We start from the raw sequence: 27,390 nt of genomic DNA on the forward strand, positions 1-27,390 counted from the left end.
AATAAACCAGGGCCGGGAGAATTCCCATCTCCAGTAAAACAGAAAGGTGGTGTGTGATCCTATTGGGATACACCTAAGGTACGTCATTAGGAAAGGAACTTTCTGGATTGCTTGAAGTTGTCCACAATATCAGGTCAAAGCTGCCTTGAGCATCATCTTGAGTCTAGAGTATCCCACCATCCATACAGTTCACAGACTCAGGAAGAGCTGTGGAGTTTTATGGAAGAGCCAGCTGTCTCCACTCTAAGTTGGAAGTGCACAAGCCCGGGATCTCATGCTTAAGTCCAGCCCTAACTTGACATCCTGCACACATACAGGGAGTAGTCCCAAGGCAGCGAGGCCTTCGTGTTATTCTTTCATGGTTTGTTCACCTGCATTTTGGAAATAGAATGGCTTTGTTCACCTCTTTCAAAAAAACAGCTGATAATCCAAACTCAGACATTAGCAGGCAAGACAGGTTTGTTCTGTGAAGCCTGGGATGTATAAGGATGAGACAGAGTTGATGCATTGTCAGTATCTCATTGTACTCCACATGCTCTCCCTGGCATCAAAGAAATCTTGCTGTACCCTGCTGCACAGGACTCCACCTGCTAAACAGTGGGGAGAGGGAGAGAAGATGACAGCTTTTGTTGCTTTCATGTAACTGGCTTCTTCAAGGTCTGTCCAGTTCTACCTCCTAGGCAAGGAGGCCAAGAATCATTAATTTAAAATTCTAAAAAGCCAGCTGCCATCTTGTACAGCAGCCCCGCAGAATGGAGGGAGAGCCACAGCTGGCTGCTGCAGCTTTCCTTTGAATTCCTTCTCTGCACCAGGCAGGCAGATGTCTTGCCAAGCTGAATGAGCACAAGTGGAAAACAGTGAACAGAAACACATCTGTGGTGGTGTCAGACATAGGAAGGTGTTAGTGGTATAAGATGACAATATTACTCTACCCTCTTCCCACTAGGAGTAATGAAGCTATGTTCTCCAGGCATTAGGAGGGAGAGAGGAAGAAAAATTGCCATGCAGCCTGGGGGATAGCTCAGGTTGGTAGATACCAGAAGGGCTCAGTTGTACATAACAGGCTTTTTACTGCACCTACCTGCCTTATCACCAAGCTAGAGCCCCTCTGAGCAGATGGGGAATTTGAGGGAGGGTCGCGAGTATGTCAAAATGCTGGTTTTGCACAGGGGTAGTGAGACAGACCTGGGACACGAGGAAGGACAGGAAGGGTTGAGGAATAATCAGCCAGAGAGTCCACTTGGATTTGCCAGAGCCTCCCTGTGTTGTTTTGCATGAGTGTGCGACACAGAACAGCCGCCAAACTCTGACTAGGAGTCACTTGCCCTGAAGGGCTCCTGTTTATGTCTTTTCTGGAGAGAAGGAAAACACGTAAGTGATCACACTTCCTTTGTGCAGGCCAGGATTTTTGCTTCATGGAGAACAGCTCCATGTTTTTGTTGTCTCCTCCAGTCAGGCAGCCTGCTGCAGAAAGCCTCCTTCTTTCCCCTATTTGCATAAATGAAGATGCAGCCATCCTAATTATCAAGGGAATCCACTGCTCCCCCTTTCCGGCACCTCCCCCCTAGCTGCTGCTCTTTCCCTGCCACGGGTTTTGCTGGCAGATGGGACTGGCGCCTCCTCAGCCCACTGGCTCTTCCTTGAAGAAGAAGAAAGTGACAGCCCTGCAGGCAGCCGAAAGCGGCCGAAGCATGGCAGCATGACTAATCTGTCAGTCGGTAGCATCCCAAAGGCCAGTACCAAGGCTGTGCTCACACAGCTAGCTTTGCTGGGGGAAAAAGGGTGCCGAGTATGGGCCAGGGGCATTATTACCCTCACACAGATCAAGTATGCCCCACACACGCCGCTGAGCTGGGGAAGCTGCCTCTTAAGTCCCTCCTTTTGTACTACAATCTAAGGTTCGGGGAAAGTTAGCTCTAAAGCATCCAGTTTGGGGGTAACCAGACAGCCAGGATATTAGCAAGCTCATACATATGGAAGGATGACCTTACCAGCTCCACTCAGTGTTCACTCTGCAAATCAGATGTGATTTGCAATCAGCCATGGCCATGCTTTTCTCCATTTCACCCTCGAGTCCTGTCCTTACAGCACTGCTTACATATGTTTTTACCCATGTTTTTTGATTTATCTGCCCTACTTCTATCCCCATAACCCATTACCTCAGCAGATTAGCAGTTACCTGCAACGCCTTTTTCACCAGGTATCTCTTGCTTTGTTTGTGTTAGGACTAGGTCTTTCATGCAGGGGAAGATGTATTTTGTAGCGGTATTTGTCTGCCTGTAACACGATTGCTAGCAAAGTCCATACAACAATAACTGGAAGGCCTGTTTATCATGGTCTTGTCGCATGTAGCTTTTTTTTTTTTAAAAATGTACATAGCATCAGATGGCCTACCCATGTGATCACCTTTTTCTGTATGCATGGAAGTGCTCCAAAGAGCTGATGAACTAATTGGGATTATAGACAAGAGTGAGTTTAGTTATAGTCCCTGGGGGAAAAATGAGGCCTCTGTGGAAGTAGGACAGGGGAGATGAAAATAGTGTATCAGGAAAGCAAGCCAAAAACCTGCCAGAATACCAAGCAAAATGCAAGACAGCCTTCTCCCTTACTCCAACCCCATGGGCTCCAGCATCCCACAAACCATCAGCTGAGCTGTCAGTACACAGTCAGCAATTCTAGGACATCCATTTCAAGACCCAGAGCTGCAAAGCGTGAAAGCCAAATTTAGGGGTGTGGAACAGAATGGGGGAGGACGGCAACCATGCCCATTTCAGAGAGTGCGAGGAGAGACTGAGCACCTCCTCCTCCTCCATCCTGGCCAAGACTCTTTCCCACATTGGACTCCTAGTTCTGGTCTGAAAGGACACCAGCAGACAAAAATCAACCACCCCCTCTAACAGCAACCTTCTGCATATGGTCTTTCCTGGGCATAGATCCAGGGCTGAACTGAACTTGATTAATGTTTTAAGGCTGTAGAGAGCCTGCACCTCATTCATATTTAGAGACCTGGCTTCTAGATCCATGCTCAGAGATCACCCTCTGTTCTACCTTCTTGTTGGGTTTGTTTTGTCATTTTGTACTTGCTCACTTCCTTCCCCAAGCCAGTACCTCAGCTGGATCTGACATGCCCCATCTGCAAATATCCCAGTCCAGCCCCTCCAGAGTAGATGCATAAGCATTCACAGTTCCAGCCAGGGAGGAGGTAAAACCCTTCCTGCAGATGGATTCCACAAGAGTCTTTCACCAGGCCCTTGTGCCACAAACGCTGGCCAGATGGCCTCACCACATGGTGTCCCACCACATTTTGTAAGTAGCAAAGGTGCCAATTATCTCTTCCTCCTCTGCTTTGAAATCCCCGCTCCCCATAACACATACACTCTTTCAGTTGTCCTGCTTTCCACATTTCAGGTTGGCAATTAGAATCTGCAACCTCTGAGCTTCTCTGCAAACTGATGAGCTGCTAAAAATACAGCCCCTGCAGGCACCTATTCAACTTCTATTTTTGTATTTTTTATTATTTATTTTTTTACTTTTACTTTTTTAACCAATTTAAGATGAACAAAGCACTTCAACAAAAGGAAAGAGAAAACGCTGTGATCGTGAAGATGGATTGCTGCCATTTACTTTGTTCATTTTAATTATACAAAGTCATCACTTAGTGGGAAGCCTCAGGATAGGAAAAGAGAGCACAAAGAAGTTACCATACCCCACCTCTTTACTTCACTCACTCCATTTTAAAGCTTTCTCTAGCATCCCAGGCAACAATACCTGAACAAACACTTCTATACTCTTAAAGCCTTCTACATTTTATAGGTTACTCACCTGTTGTGTCTTCAACCTGGAAATCCCCAAGGGTCCCAGTCCTCCTTGTGAAATCATAGTGAACTAGCAGGAACAAGCCAGACCTTCACTCCTCCCTAAAACTACACAACACCAACCCTCCCAAAGGGCTGTTGGGCAACTTGTTTATAAACTTCTCCTGACCAATCCTCTCCTGTCACCCCTCAATTGGCTGCAGCTGGGAGCTGAGGTTAGCAACCATTACAAAGTTTAAGGACAATTAAGAAGTTCAAGACAGAAAAGTCTTGATGTTTGGGTAGGGTTAGGAACCAGTACTGCCTCCCTCCTATCTTTGCTGTTAACTCACGCTGCCACCTAGGGCAAATAATACTCCCTTTGCTGATTCCCTGTTGACAGACTAATAATCAGCTAATTCCCCTGAAGTACTCTGTGTTATTCAGACTGGCATCTGTCGCTTGGCTGATGCCAGGTGTTTTGGAGGAAGCTATCAAGCTGAAGCATCGGAACCCACAAGCTGGAGTGTCTAAGGCGGTTGTTGCCCAGCTGCCTGCTCGCTCCCTCTGCCAGCACAGGTAGGAGCGATGTGTCTCAGCCAGACGGACACTGATTTCAGGCTAACTCAGTAGTCTTGCAGGGGCTGAGGGGAGCTGCTGCCCTCCCAGTCTTGCAACAAGGCAGTGACACCTGAAAAATGACAGCATGCCATTGGAATGACTGAGCAGAGACCTGAGCAAAATCACTGCCTTGCGGGACGTTACGGCATTCGGTATGGGCTTTCCACCAGGGCATACTTTCCACCAGTGGCAATTCTGCTACTCTTTGGGGTTTTCTTGCTTGTCTGAACCACTCAGGATTGGTTCAGAGGATCAAGAGAGCTCCTTGTGCCCCATTAGAGCACTTGTGCAGATGGCAATCACTTTTGGTGGGCCCCTTTCTGATGCCAACATTCCCGACTCTAAGTTCTCTGTTACTCTCATCCGGTTGCAGCAAACTGTCTGGCTGTGGGGGACCGAGGGGAATTCAGCCCTTTCTCCCTTTGAACCCTGCTGTTCCTCAGAGATGACCCCAGCTCCTCAATACAAAATGTCATAATTCCTCAAATAAATTCTTTCCCTTATGGTTCCCACAGCTGCCCAAGAGGTTTCTGGTGGGCCAAAAGAGCTTCATCATCTTTGCCCAAGATTTCAGCTCCATCTTTGCCTTCCTAAAAGTTTGGACTTTCCTCAAAGGTCTGATTTGGTTTCACCCTTGAAGATCCCCTTCATTTTCACTCAAGGGCTGTTTCTAAACTCTTAGTGGCTGTTGCTGTCAGTTTGCGGCTTTTTTATTGAGTGGCTTTGGTTTTCACTCAGGGATTTCTCTACCCATTTTCTGAGTATTTGGGTCTCTGTGTTTAGATATTCTCTCCTCTCACACCCATTGCCACCTTGTTCTTTGTCTGACGTAGATTTTCTCCCTTGTAGTTTTATCTTCAGTAAGCTGTTGCCTTTCTTGTTTCACTAGAGGGTTTACAGGCATGTCCTTTCCCTCTAAGGCCTGTGGGTTCCATTTCCATTTGCTCTGCTGCTTCTGGCATCACTATTAACTTTTTGACAGACAGGATCAAGTCCTTACATTGTTTTTCACATTCCTTTCTAATATTTTATATATACCCACCACATTTTTTGTAATTAGTAACATTGTCTAACCTTCAATATCTGCAGGCTTCAACTTTTAATTCTAAGTTTGTTCCCACACTCCCTTATTAACCCCCTTCTTTTTGGATTGTGTTCAATAGATAAGACCTTCACAGACAACATGCTGCTACTGTTGTGGTTGCTGCTATTTGCCTTCAAATATTTACAGCATTCCTTCCAAGGTTTCTTTCCTTTCCTCCCCAGTCTTACTCGGTAAAGGTTTTGCATTAACCTTCACGAAAAGTTGTTTTGTTTGGGTTTTAATCATTCCACTCATTTTTCTTTCTTTTTTTCATGCATGGGTAGAATTAGATTTGGGTAAGAGTCAGAATTTCTATTTCTAAGAGAGCTCTTGCAATTTTGTTTCAAAGAAAATTTGATTCCTGAAGATATGCCAAATTTTTGAAACTCTTCACAAAATGACTTCACTAGAGCAAGTTTTTAAACAATCAAAGTGATTTGTTTGGAAAACACTGAAAGTAAATTTTCCTTGGAGGTGGATCGAAACATAAAAATTGTCACTATCGTGAAAGTTGATCTACTTGGTCATTAAAAGTAATACCAAGAGTGACAGAGCTCTAAATTTTAAAATAATGCTGTTAAGAATGAAGGCTGAGGTGAATGTGACAGGATCCAGCAAGACAGTCCTACAGAAAGACGAGTCAATCCCCTCTTCACAGCCTTAAACCCATCCTTTTCTCTACCTTGCTCCCCACCATCTTTGCCTCTACCATCCTTTATCTTGTCCTTTGCATGGTGTTAGTTCTTGTGGAGGTCTGACATGACTGTGGAAGAGCTGACAGCCACACCACCTCCACGATCTGAAGACATCCCAGCTATGTATATGTCCCCACTTTGCATCTGAATGACTCCTCTGAACCACTCCTGGTCTGAAGCAACCAGTACTAGGGAGCAGGGGAAAGAAATGAAACCCTGTAAAAGAAGATGGAAACATGTTTTTATCCAGGGAGCAGAACAGCCTGGTGAAAACAAGGTTGCCTCCCTTTGAAAGCCCAGAATAGTGCCATGGAGTTCATTTGGGGTCCTTCAACATTACCTTTGTAATCTACTTGCTGAAAAGAAGTGTCCTTGGCTGACATAGATACGATACCGGAAACCTTTACCTTAAAAAACCAAAACTCCCAGAACATAACAGTTGTAGAAGTGGAAGGCTATCTTTCACAGAGCAGATGTGGGAAAGGCTCTCTTTGTGGCAAGCAACCAAAAATGACTGAAAGGAGGTGTTAAGGACCATTCATTCAGATACTCTCTCTGATGGACCACAGACAAGCGCGTCTATCCCAGCTTTCAGAAAACAAGTGAATGTGTATCCAATAAAACCCCACACTTATTTATGTCTCAGCATGCTCCTCTTTACTTCAAAACCATCAGATTAAGTGTTTACAACAGCTTGTTATCCTGGTGATCCTTCAACTCACTGCCCAGACAGCAGAAAGGACAAGTTATGACTGTCAAGAGAGAAAGGCAGCAGCAGCCGGGACAGCAGCTCAGTGCACGAGGCTTCAGGAGACAGCACTTTGATGCTCAGCTTTGGCAAGCTGCTCTTACCTCTTTATGCCTCAGTTTCCCTACCTGCAATAAGGAGAATACCACCAACCTCCGATGTAAAATGCTTTGAGACTCCTGTGTCCCAGGACTGTCCCGTGGTACTTTGTGAGGCTACGCACCGTCTGGGATTTGGTCTTTCCCCCACTGTTTCTTAGAGTTAGCTGTGGCATTTTGTGTTGTTTCTCATCACTAAGAGCTATTATTAACACCATTCTGGAGACATGAAGTGTATTTACATGCACCTCTGATAATTAGACTAAAAATCCTACTAGCACTGATGCAGCTTTTGCAGAATATATTAGGAGTAAAACCAGCGCCAAAAGCTTTTTGGGACTTAATAAACACACCTGAGATCAGAAAAAGCCAGGCAGAGGGTTTTTGCTGCACAGAAGATGGGCAGGAAAAGGTGGGAGTGAGGAGCACTGCACGTAAGGACCCAGCCTTTTGCCCCTATGCGGCTGTTGCCGTCAGTCGTGCCCAAACACCCCCTCACCAGCAACTGCCAGCCTGGCCTGCCCTGGCCCTGGCACAGGCAAGGCACTGAGCAGAGCCATGGGCGTTTTATTGCGGTGAGCAGCCTGCTGTCACAGGCTGTACCTGCTTTGCTCACACCTAGAGCTGGCTCTGTGGGGAAATTAAATCTGAAAGGAGCCACATCCACTCCGTGACTCCCAAAGCCACGCATGACTTTTAGCAATCCTGACAGGTTTAGCTTTGCTTCACTGACCTCTCTAATTCAGGGGCAGATGGTCAAGCCTGGTACGTTTGAGGGGGGAGACTCAGAGCCTCTTTTTTGCAGTGAATCCCTCTTGCCTCTCCCCTACTTGGGGACCCCATTTCTCAGACACGACTGTTCTTAGATCTGTTGAACAAGCACCTTCGCAGGCAGAGTGGGAGTAAGACAGCAGGACTGGGCTGCTGGAAGGCAGCCAGCCTCACCTAAGGACCCCACGTCCCTTGCTCACAGCTTCTGCATCCCTTCTGTTGCATCCTACCCCCTGCACTCCATCCATGCAGGCCCAAGCATCGGAGGGGAGGAACAGGTTGTTAGGGAGAAATAATCTGGGAGGAAAGTACGCAGAGTGACTGTGGTGAACCCCCTTTTCCTGTGGCCACCCATCAAAGCAACGCAAGTCTCTGGTGAAACGGGCAGATGGGCGATGCTGTATGGATGGCTGAATGCTCCCCTCTTCCTCCCACACATCACAGCTGCAGCGCTGCACATACCGACTAGCCAGGATCTCGCAGGCCAGAATCCTTGAAAGGGAGGTTATGCGGAGGAAAATGACATCTATAAGTGAAGAGCAGCACTTCATTGCTTTTCAATCCTTCTGCTGATGCCAGTTCACAGCCTGCAGCGGACTCCAGAATACACCTAAAAATAAAACAACACCTGGGACCTCTGCTGCTGGAGAGAACAGCCACGGTTTGCAATCAGCGGCATTTGTGAAAATGCTCTGAGCACAAGGGAGCAGGCAGAGGGTCAGCCTGAGGCCCTCTAGTTCTGACGCTGATTGCAAACACGGGCAGTATCTCCCGTGGACCACATTTCCCTGCTGCTTTAGCTGACGTATTGTCATTCAAGTGCAGATCTTTGCTTTGATCATAGTCATACACCGACACAGAAGAGGAACGTAACGTTAATGCACTGAGCCCACCGGCTTGGAAAACACGCCTGGGAAAATGAGGTCTTTTCTTAACAGGTGGGACATTTTTGGTGTCTTCTGGTTGTGGCTTCTGTAAGAGCAGCATAATACGAGCAGCAAAACAATGGCAGACTACACTGGTATGCAGGCAGGATGGGATACGTCTCTAAGCTCCAGGGAGAGGGGGGTGACTGGTACATGTGCTATGTATTTCGTTGATACCTTAGACAAGTGACTCCCAGACTGGGGGTCATGATGCTCACAGTTGCTCTAAGGCTGCATGACAGGAGGACTTTGTGTTGTCATGCTCTATTTGGCAGATGTCACGACTCAGAGGCAGGAAGCAGGTTGAAAACTGCTCTTTTAGCAAAAACATCAGCATTAGCAAGGACTCAGTGTGTGTGGGGATGAGTGACAGAGAAAGGGAAATCAGGGAGACTGCTTCTTTACACTAAACAACCTCTCCATGGCAGTCGAGGTGAGTGTAATATTCTCAAAACAAAGAAAACACACAGATAGGGAACAAATACTATTAGTCAACCACAGGTTGGCCCAGTTGGGTCACCACATGTAAGATCTGTGTACAGCTGCATAAACTGACTGCGATCCTGGCGCCAAGCAACGTGGTTACTTTGGGTCAGTATAAGGGAGCTATGCCTTCCTTGCACTTCCAGTGCGTCATCCATCCTTGCACCACGCAGCAAACATCACCCTGTCTCAGATGGGTTTAAGAGACAACTTGCTTCCAAAAGCAGGAATTTTTTCCACCTCTAGTGTATGACAAACTGCAACAAATGGTGCCTGTGAAATTTATACTGGGGGCATCATTTTATTGGACCCCAAGATTCAGCAAATTAATGATATACCAGGTTGATCAGCTACCTAGAAACTGCTAGACAGAGAGCCCGTTTGAAGCTATATTTTCACAACTGAGTGTGCAATCAGATTTCTGAGACCTCTGAGATATTGTTTGCAAAAAACTCCACGTGAAAGGGAATAGAATATTTTGTCTCAAAAGATCACAGGATAATGGCAAGAAAAGAAGCAAAAAGGTTGTCTGATCTGCTACTGCAATTCTGATAAAATATTCACTACTGGATGATTCAGAAGAAGGTTTAACAAACCTGCTCATCAGCTCAGATCTAACACATTTAATTGTGCATTTTTTTCCCATGGGAGGTCATTTTTGCCTAACCCTGTCTGATAATTAGATTATGTTGTAGCGATTTAGTCATTATAATTTTCAACCTGTATCATGTTTTGTCTGGACATAGCTCTCAATGAGGTTGCAAACTCTTTGATTCCTCCTAAATAATTCATTTCGGTAATATCCTGTGACAATAAATTCCACAGGATCAGTTCCTCACATACACGGAAGGTTTTCCCATAGTGCCTATGCTCTCTATGTTGTGTCACCCTCATTTCCTTCTGCTGTGTGACAGACTGCCAGGTGTTTGGGGCTGGATTTCTCAAAAGGAGAGTATTTTTATAGGCTAAGATGATCACCTTCTCCATAGCACCACCCATCATTATGGGCTTATGTTTACTCTGCAAACAGCCCAGGGAGAAGACTCAATCTTTGTATATACTGGGTAGTAAATGTGTTGTTCATCTTAGCTGGGAAATGGGTGGGGGGTGGGAAAGAGGTGGAGAAGCTCAAATACAAGATAGAATATGATGGCACTGTGGAAGCCAGGGTGAAAGGATGCATCTCATCTGCTGAAGTACATTGAGAAACCTGTCAGTCACGTAGTGGTTTACAGGCAGCTTTTAACTTAATTTCAGCTAATATGCAGCAATGTTTCTAATAACAAGCTGTCAAAGGAGCATGGGAACAGACAGGAAAACAGACAGGAGAGAGAAAGAGGAGGAGGAAGGGGGAAGGAAGCGTGAGAAGAAGCAGGCCAAGTTGATGGTGAATCCTGGGCTAAAGCACCCTCCCTTGCGCTCGCACAGCGACCTGCACACCCACGGGCACAGAAGTGCACAAGCAATTCCCACCTCTGTCTGCTTGCTGGCAGGTAACTGCAGACCAGAGAGATCCCCCAGTTAGATGGCACCCCAGAGCACCCCAGAGGAAAGGTGGGAACAGCGGATGGTGCAGCCCTGTGGCTCTAGGCAGGAATGACTCTGCCATGAAACATGGAAAAGCTTGGGGAGTTCTAGAAACCACATGAAGGGAATGCCACAACGACCACCAGCAGCTGCCTCTGAGAAGAGCCATTCCTTCAGATCTGCTCAGGCTGGGTCCCTCTCCTGCCCACCCCTGACCTGACCTCTTCCCAAGAGCATTGCACCCCCGTTGCAGTTTTCACTCTATTTGCCTTTCTCAGCCTCCTTCAAGCCCATGCTTCAGCCTCAAGTGCTTTATCTGTGCTCCAGCTTTCCCTTCACCTTCCCTGACAAGTACTTCTGGATCCCAGCCATGCCGTGCCATCCTCCCATCCTCTTTGCTTCCCAGAGACGTCTCCCAGCTCCGGCACTGCAGATCCAACTGACATCCCTACTGCCTCTGGACTTTCAAAGAAAATCCAGTCTCTGCTCCCCGGCTTGTCCCTATCAAATCCCCGCTCTGGAAGAGACAGTGACTGCTTTTACCATTAGCTACCTCCCTGCTACACACTTTCCTCTCCTCTTCATTTCCTCCTCCCCTCAGGATATTGATGCTGGCTGAAGTTTCCCATTAAACCAGCCACTCTTGTAGAAAAGGGAGCTGACATGATTAATGTCATTCGGTGGGGAAGGCAGCAAGTGCAGCCAGAGAACAGGGAGACAGGCACGTTCCCATCAGCCAGTCATTAGCATTTGCCCCAAAGAGGCAGCAGGCACAGGATGGACACAATTTTTCCAACTCTGTCTTGTGTTGGATGCAAACTTTTTAGGGCCAAGAGGGAAGAGAAGCTTCCTTCTCTCTATTTCTTTTTAAATTTAATCTCTACCCAAACAGTGCTGTCTTGGGCCCAGGTACAAAGGAAGAAGTGACCCTCCTGAGCCTGTCCTGGTGGCAGCACGGAATACACAATTCAAGCTTCAGATTGGTCTCAGAGGAGGTCAGTGTTATTTCTGGTCTTTTTAATTTTTAGCAGCTGTATGTTTTCTCTCTCTTCATCCTGTTACCTCTTTCTCTCTGCCATTTGCAGCAGGTCCCCTGTGAGTAGCTCTATTGACAAGCCCATTCCCTGTGATTTTCTTCACTAACCGAGAAAAATCCCTAGAGAGGGCATCACCTTCTCCTGACACTGCACTACAATCATCTCTGAGGCTCGGGAGGAAGGCGGTGGGTAGTAGCCCCCAGCTAACACTCAGCTGACTGAAGCTCCCCTTACACTCACTGGAGAAGAAAAAAGATCTCTGCACATGATTATTAAAAGCAGGAATTTGGCTTATGTGAGTTGGAGAGGTGTGTTTTCCCTTCATTGACTAGCAGAGGAGTCTATGGTGATTAACTTTTGGCCTTTACAAGCTTCCCCCCCCCATCATGTGATCAAGATCCTACATCTTCCCGTAATAGTTTGCTCTAATCACCCTCACTATTTAAATAAGCAAATCAATGAATAAGTAACTAAAAAAAGGAAATCTCCTAGTTTTTAAATTGTTTTTGTTGCCTTCAGCTTCCAGCACAGATTCTCCTTATGCCTTTTCCAGACTGAAAAGCCTTTCAGTATCTAGTACCTCCTCCCCATGCAGGTCCATGTAAAGAACTCTAGCAGTTTCCAAATCACCTTTCCTTCCCGTTGGTGGTTTTACAATACTTTAAATAATTCATGAAAAATATTGAAAAATAGCGGTTCTGGTACTGATCTCTGTGTAAACCCTTAGAAATATTCTTGTTGGGGTTTTTTGTTGGTTTGTCTGTTTCTTCCTCCATGTTAACCAATGTCTTTAAGACCAGCAGTTATCCAGCTTCAGATGTGTAAGTGCTCTTAATCTATAGTGAAATTAGGACCATGAAGTGCCGGGGGGCTGGGAATTACTTAAAGTCAGTCCATTATATTCGTCCACGCTTTTATCAACCAAAACCGCAGTCTCAAATAAAACTAATTCTTGTTGAAAAGATCTTTTTCTACAACATCATGTTGACAAACCTTATTTTTCTTTCTACCCTTTGATTCTTTATCGATCGGCACCAGCTTACGTGGCATTATTTTGCCTAAGACTGATAACATGCCACCTCTTACGTAGCAACAGCCTTCTAGCCTTTTTTAAAAATCGTATTATTATATAATGCTCACACAATTACTTACTATGCTGTGAGTTTTTTTAGAAACTAAAGTCCACAGACCAGAAGGAAGTTCACCTAATTCTTCAAAGGGTCTTGGTGCAAGTTTTCCATTTCCATCTTGAATTTTCATATGCAATCCTTATGTATGGTTATAGATTTCCCGTTGCTCTCTTCCTTTGTAACAGATCAAGGCTTGGATTCCAGCCAAAGTTTTCTTCTTATTTCATATGAAATTGTGGTGTTTTGGCTATCTAATAAACTACTCCTACAGAATCCCCAATTTGCAATCAGCATTTTCTCTGCCTCCTATTTCTCTTCTAATCAATTTTGCTTGCAATTTTTTTCAACTTTTGAAAATTAATGCTTTTGAGACAGCAAATGTACTTATTACTAGTTACGATCCTCTGTTTGCCCATATTGAATCTTTCTCAACTATGCAAACATCTGGTAAACAACGAATACAGAAAATTGTCCAGAAAGTTCTTACAAAACATTAACCAATTAAAAAAAGGGCGGGGGGGGGGAAGTGTGGTAAAAAAGCAGCTTCTTAGTAAAGGGTTTTTGGAATTAGAGTGGAGGAGAATTTGAATTTGAGGCAACAATTACATGCCTTCGGAAGAAAGCAAGAAAAAAAAAGACAGACACCAAACTGTCATAGCTAACTTCGATGACAAATAACATGACTCCTCCACTCGACTTGTGCTAGTGCTTTGGCTTCAATACTGTGCGTGAGCTTTGGGTATCACCTTACAAAAACTGTAGTCACAGAATCATCCAGGTCAAAAGGGGCCTCAGGGTCTCCTTCAGTCCATCCTCCTGCTCAGAGCAAAGTGAACACTGAATATCGGACCAGGCTGCTGAATTCAGACCTGCTGTTTTGCCCAGTCAGGTCTGGTAAAAATCCAAGAACAGCGATTCATGGAGGGATGGAGGAGAGTTTAATGGTAATGTCGGAGCCTAGAAGTCAGTTAAGAGGGAGGAAGTGGACTGGTTAACCCACAGAGCAGAAGGCAGATGGAAGATATCACTGCCGTGGGAATGACATGCAAAGTAAGTCCTGCCTTGGGGCACAGATGTAGACTAGGTAGTCTCTCAAGGTCCCTGCAAATTCCTTTTCCTATGACTCAATGAACACTGCTTAAGCAACTATCAGCTTCCAGTCCAGTGAGCAATTTATCTTTATTCCACATAATACTTCCTTTTGCAGAGGAGCTACAAGAAGTGTCACACATGACAGAAGCTGTCAGAAAATTGCATTTTTAAAAGTTATTCTAACATTTTCATAGAGGTTTCAGGAGATAGGCTTCACACAGGAGGACCTCTTGTGCCTCTCCCCTTACATATTAACACAGTTTAGGTTGCATGTGAACAGTGCTTATGGAGAAACCCCTTCTGCTCTCCGGACCATAACTGAGGTTTGCTGAAGATCACTCCTATGCTTCATCTGGGCTCAGTTATTATCTGAGGTGGCAGTGATATCGCTCCACCAAAATGTATGCACTAGTTTTTCTCCCCTAGTTAAAAGCTAGTCTGTCCTGGCTCCCTTTGTAGGCAATGCAGAGAAATTGCCACGCTTATGCATGGTTCTAGGGGAGAATAATTGTTTTAATTAGACTTTTTATTAATATCTGAAGTTAGGGACCTTGCATGTTTCTCACTTGATCTAAATGCACGGCAGAAGCCTGGTTTCTGTGTTATCAACTACACTGAAGCTTCTATCTTTTGCACCTCCCTCACTTTTACCTATAGCTTTTTCCCTACATTATGTGATTCAGCCACTGGATTTCAGTTATGCCAGTTAAAAAATTCTCTTTTCTCACTAAACGCTCACTTCTTGTTTGCTAGCCAGCATGGGGACCGAGATAATTGATGAACTAATTTTTGATAGTTACTCCAGACTGAAACATTTGCACTGTGCGGTTCATCTGAGAGCTTCCCAACTACCTTGAGTTGGGGCGTTGGCCCTGGTCTCTCCTCCCTTTCAGCTCCTCCACTTTGTTCTTCCTTTAAGCACACTCTGAGGTGACATTCAGTCTGGTAAGAAGCTGAAGTTCCCTCAGCTGTGAAGAATGAAACCCAGTGACCATTCAGCATGTTCCTCCTTTCTTATGCAAATTACCTTCGTATGGATCGGGAAGTGGCCTGACAAATACAATAATCAGACACATAGATGAAAAGAGATCGTTATCAGATCTATGCTCCTGACTTAGATAAATAAGCATTGGACATGATTCTCCACTCATTAAAGTGTCTTCCTCAGGAGATGGCTGACAGTTCATTAAACAAGATGAAATCTTATTATTTAAACTCAAGACTGATCACACTGGGTGGAAACTTAGTCTACTGTATTCATAATTTCCTGCATTGACACGCAAGCTCTTGAAAACATTCCTCTGAAGTAGCTGACCCACACAGAAATTAAGATACTGATGTAAATACTAACAGGGTAAGTCCTCTTCTTTAAGCAGTGCCAGCTCTGTGCTTTGGGAATGGATTTCAAATATTTATCCCCCACCACCAAAGATGATTGGTGCTGCAGCTCCCAGCCCAAGTGGTGCAGAGACCACCCCATCTAGTGTGAGTGCACCAAGCTAAGCTAAACCCACATCCCAAGCTCCAGTCATGTGGCTTTCCATTTTCTGCATCCCAATAATTATGTCTTCCAGGCATCTTGCCCCTTCCTCCCATACCTGTTATCTCTGTCCTACAGTTTGTCCACAAAGCGGGACTCAACAGTAACTGGCAACACCATAAACTGCCAACCCAGAAGGGTCACCCTTATTTATGTTACTTCATTTTATGCCCCAAATTCAGCTTTTTAACTTCTTCTCTGAAGAGGCTCTGTATCTGATACAGGGTGATTCATCTTCAGGACAAGTGCCTATTGATCAGCTGCTATCCAACCTACAATAGGCATGTAATACAACCTGATCTCAGAGGGCTCAAGAGGGAATTCAGTGGGGACCAAGGAAAGCACCTTCTATAAACTCTTCAGTGCAAGCAGAAAGTACATTAGTAGAAGCTGTGGCTTTACATCAGAAACCCCAGCCCCAAGCACAAGGACAATATAAGAGCAACAGGGCCATTGCTAGAAGAAATACCCTCGGTACCATCCCCACCTACAGCGGGGTGTGAGCATTTCTGATCACGTTTTCATAGTAAAAAATGGAGAAATTCGTGCCCAAGAAACTTTACAGATAGAGTCCATTAATGTCTCCTAAACGCTCTGTAATATGAAAGGGTTATACTTTTTCCGCCCCCCCGAACACAAAGAGCAAATATCTACTTTCATGAAGAGTGACCTTTACATTGCAGTAGGAGAATGAAAGAACAAGGCAAGAATAGAGGCAGGTCTTTGTGCAAGGGGATCCACACAATGCGTGCATTGACTCTCAAGGTTGGTGTTGGACCGAGCCCAGAGAGGGTACTTGTCTCTACAGACAGCAGAGCTCTTCAGAAAAGGTGTACTGCCTTGAAAACAGAGGTGCACTGACAACCTGGCTCAGTGACAGCAGAAGAGCTGCCTGGGAACTTTTCAATAAGCCTATTATTCTTTGGAAAAGTCCACATCTTTGAAATCAGAACTGTTTGTAGGTAAGGGCCAGTTTTAATAAAGCATCCTTTTTTTTCCTTTTTTTTTTTTTTTAAAGAGAAATTGCAGTCATTTTTAAGTTTTCTTTTAGTTTTTTTTTCCCCAGATTTTAATATGTTTCCATACAGCATTTCCACTAATTAAAACTAAGCTAAAATATCGATACGACCAGCAAGAACAGGACACAAGAAAACTACACCGAAATATATCTATTGCCATAATCATACTGTAGCTTTGCAAAAACTTAAGGCTTTCCAGTTTTCATCTAGATATTTTCCCTGGGACAAGATCTGTTTCCTGCAGCTCAGCATCATGCTGTTTCTTGTAGTAATTTTGCAGGACATGAACGCTGATGTTATGGGTAAAGTAACTCTATTTTGCACCTTCCTCTGATTTCCTTTTTCCTCTTTGATGTTCACCTCCTACTAGAACATTTTCACTGATATCATTCTCAGGCTGAATGCGACCTGATTCACATCTCATGCCAATTACTCTGACATTGTCAGAACTAAGCCAGTTTACACCAGCTGAGGAATATGATTATTTAGCAGTAGTATCAGTCCTCTGCCTCCACCTTCAAGATTTCTGGCATGGGTGAAGGCTTTGAATGAAAGCTAACTCACTCAGAAAAAAAGGATAAGAAACTGCATTAACTCCTGTATTTGTTAAAAAGAAAAAGGAAAAAAATGGGGAAAAAAAAGATTAAATCATAGCTGAAAAAAGTGGATTTCCTTTATGTTATTCGTGATGCTGAACAAGTGAACCTGTATCCCTCCTAGACCATATTCTCCTTTATATTAGAAATGCAGAACAGAGAGGATGATGTACAACTTGGCAAACCCCATTCCTCATAGGCCAGGTCTCAAAAGTCACAGTGGCAAACAGAATTAATTGACTACACTGGTGGCAACCTCTATCAAACCTGCTTATGACTAGCAACGATCAGAGCTGAGCAAGATGGAAAAAACCCACAAAACAGAGGTGGGAAGGCTCAGGGTGTCACTGTCTCGGTGCTTTGTGGATGTGAGTTATACAAGGTTGTTTCACAGTTACCAAAATAACTACAGAGAGAACTTTTGCTGGAGGTTCCTGGAAGGGGAATAGTGGCACTTGGGTAATGCTCTGTGGAGGAAAAGCAGCATCCTCATCAGGTGAGAGGAGCAGGGACAAGCATCCAGTTCCTTCCAGAGGAAGAGGAGGCAGCAGGAGCCTGATCCCAGGCAAGTGTGTCTGGGCTGACAGCAGAAAGGAAAGAGGACTGCCAGCAGTTTGCACAGCAGGAGGAAACAGTGACTGAGCAATGTGGAGGCAAGAGGGGACTTCTTTCGCACATGGCAGAAGCTGCTTAGCAGCCCATTTCACCTGCTTGGGCTGCTTTTCTATCTCACAGGTTCCCTCCGGTTCTCAGCTCACAAGGATAAGAGAAACCTGCTCCCAGCTGACTTCTCTAATCACGGTCCCCAGCCTGCAAAACAGCTTAGGAATGACAGGGTCAGATGAAGAGGCCACTCCTGGGGCACGGACAGCTGAAGCAAACACAGTTGCTCCCCTGTGGTCTTCCTCCTTTCGGCACTTTCAGGTGCTACAAGAAGCACCGAGAACTCTTTCCTTCCTTCAGATTGCAAGGAGTCATTCTTCTTCTACCACCACTTGCCTTCTGCCTCACAACCCTCAGCGGCCCCTCTGTGCTACGGGTCTGCTCTTAGGGACCCCCCCTCTCCTTTCACATCTCCAGCTGTGGATAGAGAAGACGCAAGTTGGCCCCAAGATCCAACAGCAGGCTGGTGTAACAGACCACGTCCAAAGCACCTGCGCCCCAAACAGGGCTCAGTGCATACCTGTCTGTACTCAGCAACCCTGTGGTTCCCCCTAAAGCCACCTCTTTCCTTCTCAAATCATTATCTTAATGTTCTCCCTGTCATCTCCCACCCTTCCAGCAATGTTTTTATTCTGACTGCCCCCTCCCCCATTATCCCATCCAGCTTTTCAACAGCTGAACACCCTCCCTGATGTGGCCAGGGCTGGCCGAGTGCAGATAAACACAGCACCAGCTCAGCACACACTACCACATGGTAATTTCTCAGGGGCAAAACCAATTTAGCATAGTTTCCCACCCTGGCAGTGTTTTCCTGTATTGCAACTCAATTTACTGCTCCAGCTATATGGAGGCAACTGCCTGAGGGCTGTACTGACACTGGACCGCATTTAAGAATAAATCTGTTAAAACTGGTCCACTTGAGCCCCTGAACAGGGTTGCACTGATGTATCTGCCGGGCCAGCAGCTTGCAGCATGGGAAAAAGGGAGAATTGGCCAGAGAAGGGCAGGATCCTCTTAGGCTGCCTTTGCTGCCAGAGACATTGTAATGCAGAGCCATCTTCTGCCTTGTGTTTTGTCTGTCTTGTTTACCTTTGGGCAAGGACTGTGTTTATAAAAAAGCAAATAATTGGCATATGTTAGATACGCATCCAACAAAAATGACAATTAGGGGGAACAAGAAAGTGGATTAGAAGTTTGTGCCTAGATCTGCACTCATTCCACATTCAGCAGTGGACTCAGGGATCTAGCTTCAGTTTTATTTGTGCATTTGTTTGCTCACCTTTTTATGTGTTTTATTTCATTTGAGCTAATAAATGCAGACACAGACATGATTGATATGAATCTCCCCAAATTTCAGGATATAACTTTAGCCTTTTGATCCAGGACCCATCTGAACTCGAACCAAAGTAAATGGATTTTTTTTCCTTGTAATAACTATGTTAAAAAAATACACAAAACCCCCAAACTAATAGTGCTGCCCTTCTACCTTTTGAAAGCACAAGGCTGTAAATACGTGTGACTCGACGCCTAACATGCGACAAGATTCACAAACAGTGATAATATCTTCTATTAAAGCAACGGATATTGTTAGAAAGAACTTTAGCGCACATCATTTTCTTTGAGACCTGCACCATTATAACTGCAACATGTTTGGCATATACACAAACTCGGGGGCTCTCAACCCCCGGTGGGTCTTACAGGCACAAATCCATTATCACAATATCCCAAACACAGGAAAAAAAAATTGTCAGGGGGTAGCTGGGAGGGAGGTTTTTTATTTGTCTTTCTGTTACGGCCTTCAAATTGAATCTGACACACAATATCCAGATTATCTGCTCAGCATGAAAACAAAGAAAGTTTTTTTGCCTTTTTTTTTAATGAAAGCGGAGGTGTAGACTAATGTCTTGGGGGCTGAGAGTGTTTCAAGCACCTATTACCATAAATTAGCCCTAAAATATTGGAAGCTGGCAGCCATGCAATTATCTGATCTCCCTTCCCCAGTTCACAAAGCAAGGATGGAGGCACATCGATGCGAACACTCCACGCTCCCCACTGGACTGTGTCATTTTGTGCGAGGGGGAGTCTTAGCGCGGCATCTCGCGAGGAGGCTTTGTTTGTTTGTTTGCACATTGATCTGTGCCTGAGCGAGAGATAATCAAACATCACCTCCTTATCAAGCGAGAGAACTGAAGCCTGAGGTTTTGATCCAAATATTTGAAGTGCGAGCCTCAGAGACCTGGGGGAGCAGGGGGAGGAGAGGAGAAGTCCAACACTGAAGCTTAAACCCTTCCGTTACAAGTCAGCCACTTTTTCTTGTGGATTTTAGCCACATTCTCTTTTGTTAATCAATTGAGAAATTTCAGACAAACCTTTTTGACCAGGCACCTTTTAGAAGCCTGCAAAGCTTTATGGCAATCAGTGAAACTTGTACGCGTCTCATTCCTCCAGCAGAGGACAGCGACAGGCACGCACACAGCCAAATTCAGCAAGCCGAAGGGGAAACCTGCCCGCAGAACTGCCTCCTGCCAGAGAAACGCACTCTTCTTCCCCCAATAACTCCAAGCGAGGGTGACCTCGAAAGGGCTGCTGTTTGAGGACCCGATAGGGATCCTTCATCCCAAAGATGTTTCACTTTTATTTGGAAAGTGGCTTGGCAGCAAGTCAGCTTCACCCTCTGCATGGAGATGCCCTGCGTTACGCACGCACGCGCACACAGGGGCGCAGGCTCCAGCCAAATCCGTGATGCTGCTCCGCTCACAACGGCGAAGGTCGGGTACCAGCGGGGTGACATGGCAGCGCTTTATATCCACGTTATACTCACTTTTTACCGGTGTAAATGCCTTCTCAGAGGAGAGGGCAAGCTCCAGCCTGTTGTCTCTAATGGTCCTGAGCAAAGCCTCTAAGTGCATGTGTGCATGCATACAGCCAGATAGGATAGTCCTCCACACCGTTAGGAGCTATGCATAAAAGGCACATGCCATCTTATCCTCTACCTGGGTACTCTCAGAGCTCTCTAATCCCCGTCACCCACCAGGATGTATTATATCCATACTAACTAATTTCACAGCCTGTAAATTACAGGCATACTCTGCGTTTCTTCATCTCATTAGAGAAGGTTAATTTAAGCAGACAATCAACAAAAATACAGAAAACTAGTTTGGAAAGAGGATTTTGCTGTGTCTCTGGCAGACAATGAATTCACAACCCCAACATCTGCCACCACTAGAGAGAAAATGCTGTAGGGAAAAAAAAAAAGGAAAAAAAAAAAAGAAAAGAAAGAAACTCATTGCTATTTCCTCTGATGAATGGTGAATTTCCAATTAGCATTTTAATTACTCAAGCCAGACTTTCAGCTGGTTTGATGATCACAAGAAACTCCATAAGCAACAAGTCATCTTGGTTTGACAACACTTGCTGGAGTAATGCACGAGACACCTACGGGAGTTAGTCTGTGAGGCTTGGTGTATCTCCTGGAAAAATCCTGCAGCATTAATTGCCCTTAAGTTTTTATTTATAGTTTTATATACACCCTTGTCCCACCCAAGAAAGTCCTACAAGAATGTTGTACCTGAGGCCGTGGGTACAAACGGTCTAGCTTCTTGTAAGGCATATTCTGACAGGCTCCACTTTGTCTTCAGGCAGGTCCTACAGCAAATCCATCAATGGGACCCTACACATATGAACCCATACTGCTTGCCTGAGCAAATCCTGCAACAAATCAATCCCCTAGCATTACAGACGCCTTCTCTGTGTCCTTCACCTGAGCTAATCCTACAGCAAACCTGTCCCAGGGGACTGACGGATGGGCCCCTCTCCGCAGGAGGTCTGGTGATGATAACCCAGCCACGCCATTTGTTTGTGTAACAAAAAAAGAGCAGGGCATTATTTTAAGTACCTGCACAGCATTAGAAAATGCTGTGTCCTCTGGGGAAGCGGGGTGAGCAGGGTTATGGTCATCCGTGCAGATGAGGATTGCAGCTTTGACTCTCTGGAATATTTGCTCTCTGTTTCTGCACCATAGTAACATGTTTGGGTTTCGCATGGGACAGGCTCCTAACACAAGCTGGGATTTAAAAAAGCTTAGGAATTTCATTACTAATAGAGATGCTAACACAGACTGCTCCTGTAATTCCAGGCACTGGCTTATTCACCTCATGGTTTGCCTGGAGGGGAAAAGCCACTAGGTGGAAAGACGCACTAAGCTTTGAACCCTCAACTTGGTGCTGAGGATCCACAAACATCTCGGTGAATGGGGAACTGACATAAGCAAAGATCAATAATATGCTACAAGAAATCAGAAAGGTCTGAGACTTAGCTTTAAGGCTCAGAATGGGTGATCGGGAGATTTTGGTTACTCTAATAATTAATTTTAACAAATCTGGACATGGATCAAGCTGAGGACTGGGCTGTTGTAGATCATCATTCTTCACCTTGACTGTCAGTCCACTTCAGTAATTTTTTTTCTCCCATTTTGGCTTGTTGTCTGGTGTTTTTTTGTTGTTTGTTGTGTTGTTTTTGTTTCTGGGAAGACTTCATTTTCTCTCAATTTTTTATATGATTTCACAGCCTTAGGAAGACATTTGATGTTCACCATACGGCAGCCTTCTGTGGTGTAAAGCTACCTGTGCATCCTGGGTATATATGTTATCTATGAAAAAATAACCATTTCTCCCCAGTAGTAATAATGAAATACCAGAACTAAATCTGTTTGCCTGGAAGAAAATTACACATGGGACAATCATTTATTCAGAGCAAAGAAAACCAAACAAACCAAACCAGCAGTGCCCGTTTCATTAGCTGGACAAATGGAGTTTTTTTAAGTTCTTGGCAGTCTGATGAATAAGGGTAAGGTCCCTACGCTGTCCGACAGTCCCTTCAGATGGAGGTACAAACAGAACAGAAGGAAAAGGTTGGGAGGAAAAGCAGAGTTGTGTTTGCAGAATGAGGGGATCTGAATGGGAGCGTTGGTTTCTGCGTTGCGGTTATACACAGAGCACGCAATGTTGCCGAGTATGTACCCAAACCCTGACACAGGACGGACACTGGTCCTCCGGTTGCTTTTCTTTTTTAAAGTGATCTTGTGAAATAAATCATTCACTGCAAGTGAAACCTAATCTTTCCTTCTTTCCACATCCCGCTCCCGCATTCCCATCCTTTCGTTCTGAATGAGGGTGCCCAGACAAGCTCCCTTCTTGCAGTTTATGTTCTTTTTCCCTCAAAGGCCTAAATGTGGACACCACTCAGTCACTTGGAGAAGCTCCACCAGGAGCAGAGCCATGTAAATCCCACAGGGAAGTACACGATGCTTTTCCATGTGAAATGAGAAACCAAAAATTAGACATTTTCTCTACCCCAGCAGCCTTGCTTCCCCTACCTCCCCTTTCCCCTTTCCTCCTTCCAATTCCACTCCTTGCCCCATCTCTGCCTCCAGTCCCTCCTTCTCACCAACCGCTTGGTAGGATCCCACCAAAGCAGGCAAGTGGAACACCTCACTTTCAATCCCTGAAAGAGGCCAGGGCACAGAGGAGTTTATTATATCATAAATTAGAACATGAAAAGCTAATACATTTCATACATTTGTCAGAGAGAGAGAGAGGGATAAAAAAAATCTTTGCTGCCAGGTTCCTTATAGCAAATCTGTCACGTTGGAGAGAAGCTGCTGAAATAGAAGTATTTACAGACAGATAGAGCCCTGGCGCAGAATAGCAAAGCTTGCTGCTGGACGCTTCAGGGCTGTATCAGGAGCCAGGATAGAGTTCTCAAGCCAAACCGCACACAGGCCCGCTGTAAGCACCTTAGCTCTTCTTGTGTGGGGCTAAAATAATGCAAAGCAGAGAGCTGTGGCAAAGCTGCCTGTGCCTACTGCGGGCTTTCAGAGTGCATGTCTAAGGACTCGGGGGACTCTGCTGATGTTTGCACTCTAAGTCTGAATTTACCTGGTGCTGTATTACAGCAGAAAGGCAAAAAAAGTCAGATCCCAGATAGGATAAACCAGATGAATTTTCTGGGAAATCTGTTCTACCTGCCAGGTGCCCAGCCCCCTGCCTTCCTTGCTCTGTGCTCATTCCAGACGGATGGTCCCATTTCAGCTGAGCCTTTCCCCAGTTCTGCTGCACAACGGGTCCCTATGGCACTGCGTTTCTGCTGCCTGAAGGACGGAGCTGCCTGGCACACCCAGTGAAGATGGCTTTCGTACCTCTCTTTCCACAATTCAGAACTCAAGTCAGGAAGGCATTTGCCAGACATAATCTCCCTTGAAATAGTCAGCAAGTCAGACTTAATTAAGATAAAGAACAGCAAAAAGCACCCATAATTAAAACTTAGAGCTGTCTGCACAGATGAAAAAGTAAAAGGAGCTAGGTGCTGGAAGGAGCGTTGTGTCTGAAGTTGGTATTCACCCACAGCCAGGTTTTGTGTCCAGGAGGATGTACCATGGAAGATGTCAGGGGCGGTGCCTGACAACAGTTTAGTTGAAATTGCACACAGATGACCTTATCTGATGCTTGCCCAGCCTGATCATGCAGCTGCTGAACTGGTTAGGGAAATGCAATAGATGCTGCTTTGGTTATTTCAGCTTTCACCACCCCCAGCCCTCACGACACAGCTGGAAGCAGACCTGTGAGACTGGCTTTTGGGAACATTTATCTCTAGAGATAGAGGTGTACTTGAAGACAGCATTGATAAAAGGATGGCTTGTAACAAGAACAGCCATGGAAATCCATCTCACCTAATCCATCTCTCCTGACATCAGCCAATAGCTAAAAGTAGCATAGGAAGAAGGCAAGTATATAGGGATTCTTCCTCTGAATGGTCTTCCAGCCTCTGCAAAACTATGTGGCAGCAGCTCCCTGAGTTGCTTTAACTTGTCAGTCCTTCACGGATCTTTCTTCTTTGACTTCTACCCTGGCTGTTGGTGCAGGAGTCAATGCATAAACAGTTTTCAGATCTATGCTACTGGCATCCAGATCTCTCTTCCCCAGAGCAGTCTCATTTCCAAAGAATTTTGCTCTCTCCACCCTTCAGACTCCTTCCTTTGCTCCTCTTCCCCAGCCCCTTTGCTCCACCTGGGAGAATGAACATTTATAGTCCCAGAGCACGGGGCAGACATCAAAACACGCAGCTGTGGAGAGGAGCCGGACCAGTCAGCTGAGCTGTGCTTCACCACGGCTTAGATCCGTCTTATCTCCAGAGCTTTGCTCGACCCCAGAGTCCCGTCCTCCTAGCCAGGGTGGTTTATTCAGGCACTTACAGAAGCTGCCAGACAAACCACTCCAGATTAATTTCACTCTCTTCCTCTCTCTTTTTAGAAACTTTTAATTAGTCCCCAACTCAGCACCATTATTAGTATTTGTTATTAAGTATTAAAATCACTCACCCCCAGCTCCCTCTCCCCCTGCTTCCTTCTTCCAGCCCTTTGTTTTAATTGTTATATTTTTTCATCAGTGATCAGCCAAGCTTCCCTAATGATGTAGACTCATTTAAAGGGTTTATAACTCCGGCACAAAACTCCAATAAAAAAGCGGCAGACTTGCTGGGAACCTCCTGGGGCTATTCAACAGCCAGGAACACAAACTCATTTACTACTTGCCTGTTCCCCCCTTTCCATAGTCACCATCACCCATTCTGTCAAAATATCCTCCTCTGCACACACAGAAACCCCTCACTTTTCCTTTTCCACATCTTCTCCCACCCCTTCTCAGTTCTTTTTCCCTGCGGATCAAGACAAGGGAACTGGAAAAAGCAGTTGATGGGCACATGGTGAAGTTAACAGCAAACAGACTAAATCCACTGTTTCTCCCAGTCTTTCCCCCGTCGATGCCAGCATTCCCATCCCCTCTCAAGAGGAAAAATATAAAGTGTCACCGTGAGACTGAGGAAAGAAATGATCTGGCTTTATTTCTCTGTGAGTATATTTAGCAGTTGCAAGTTACCCCACTAAAGATCTTAAAAGCCTTTTTTACAAATCTGCAAGTCAGAATTGTTTTTTCTTCATTGCTTTTTTCACTCTGCTATAGGTTTACACACCAGACAAAGGGTTGTTTGGTGAACTCTCGGTGTCTTGGCCCAGCTTCCCATTAAGTACAGATGTTGCCTCCAAACCTGTGTTTAGCCTTGCGCACAGCCAGCAGTAAATTCACGGGGACCCAAGCAGGAACAGGAGTGCAAGCTGTTCTCCGTGGCCATAGGCACACTTATGCTAGGGTCTAATCTGACCTACCGGGCTTCTTGCCCATGGCCTTGGGCACTGGGCAGTTAGCCAGTTATAGGGGCAAGCCAGGAGGATACATCTTTCCTCCAGTGATCTCCTTGTACCAAGCTATTCTCTCTATATGTACACAGAAACCCCTTCTGAAATGGCGAGGAAGGAAGGGAACACGAATGGCAAAAAGCGACTCAAGTAAAGCTAGGCATATGTGGAGGCAGCTAGCTTGCACAGGGTGGATTTATGTCACCTGCCTTTAGACATCTGCCACGTGGATGCTTACATCTGAGCTAGTCACTGTAAATGCAATAGGGAAAATAAGCACTTTTAACATCCTGGTTATCCTGGCCTTGTAACCCAGTGGAATTTTGACCCTCTTACACTGAAAACCCCAGTTCTTCCAGCTGATACATTTGCCAAAGCCTTCCATTTCAAAATTATGGAGCAAACGATGCCATTCAACGGTCTTGCTTTGAAGTCACTATTACTCCCAGAATTGTGCCTGACAACATTACAACTGTGATGACCATCTGAGTCACAATTGTATTGATACAATCTACAAGCAGCCTTTTGTTCTCACTTGAAAGGGGCTCAGCTGAAAAGCCCATCAGTGTGTTCATTCATCTTCAAAAAGCCGGAATTATTTGGTGGGAATAAACAGTTGGAGCTCTTCATTTAGTCATTTGAAAAGGACAGTTTCCCAAGGAACCTTAGCACTATCCTCCCTAGTGAGAGTGCTGGACTCCTCTGACAGATGATTTCTGGAGCTGGTTGAGCTACTTTGACACAGGTTTCTCATCAGCAGTTTGACTTTTAGGGAGAGAGAAAAATAGCAAAACAAAACAAAACAACTCACCCTAATATTTCATGAAAGGTGGAAAAATTTAATGTTTGGGGAGTTTAAGCAATAGTAACAGGTTTTCAACTTGGACTGAAAGTGCAGTACACTAAATAGTGTCTATGGAGGATGCCTGCAATTAGAGACTGGTTGGTGATACAAAGCTGTCTTCTTGTTTCCAGCTGCTACATTTAATTAAAAGAAAGCTAAACAATCCATTACATTAAATTACTTTCTGAACATTACTTTTCCACATAGGCAATTGTAATGGTTGCCACAGGGATGTTATCTGACCACAGATTGGAAAGGAGATAACCATTCCCGAAATTATTCCATTCTTGCTTGAAATATCACCCAGTCGACCTGGTCAGGAGTTACTCCCCACTGTGTGAGGGACTACAGAAGCTGGTGGGGATTTACCGAGCATATGAGGGGCATTAATGAACTGTAACCCCAACCTCATCTTGTTTGTTCCTGCATCATGTCACATGATGATGAAGATGCCAAATCACTATAATGTCGTGG

General features: G+C 45.1%; 1 long non-coding RNA gene across 1 annotated transcript in view; it reads right to left on the reverse strand.

The window, feature by feature from the left end:
- Positions 1–27,390, reverse strand: part of LOC135316170 (uncharacterized) — a 79,908-nt gene that overhangs the window by 36,254 nt on the left and 16,264 nt on the right. The gene's annotated exons all lie outside the window — the stretch shown is intronic.

This window comes from Phalacrocorax carbo, chromosome 18, assembly GCF_963921805.1.
Source record: "Phalacrocorax carbo chromosome 18, bPhaCar2.1, whole genome shotgun sequence".
NCBI lineage: Eukaryota > Metazoa > Chordata > Aves > Suliformes > Phalacrocoracidae > Phalacrocorax > Phalacrocorax carbo.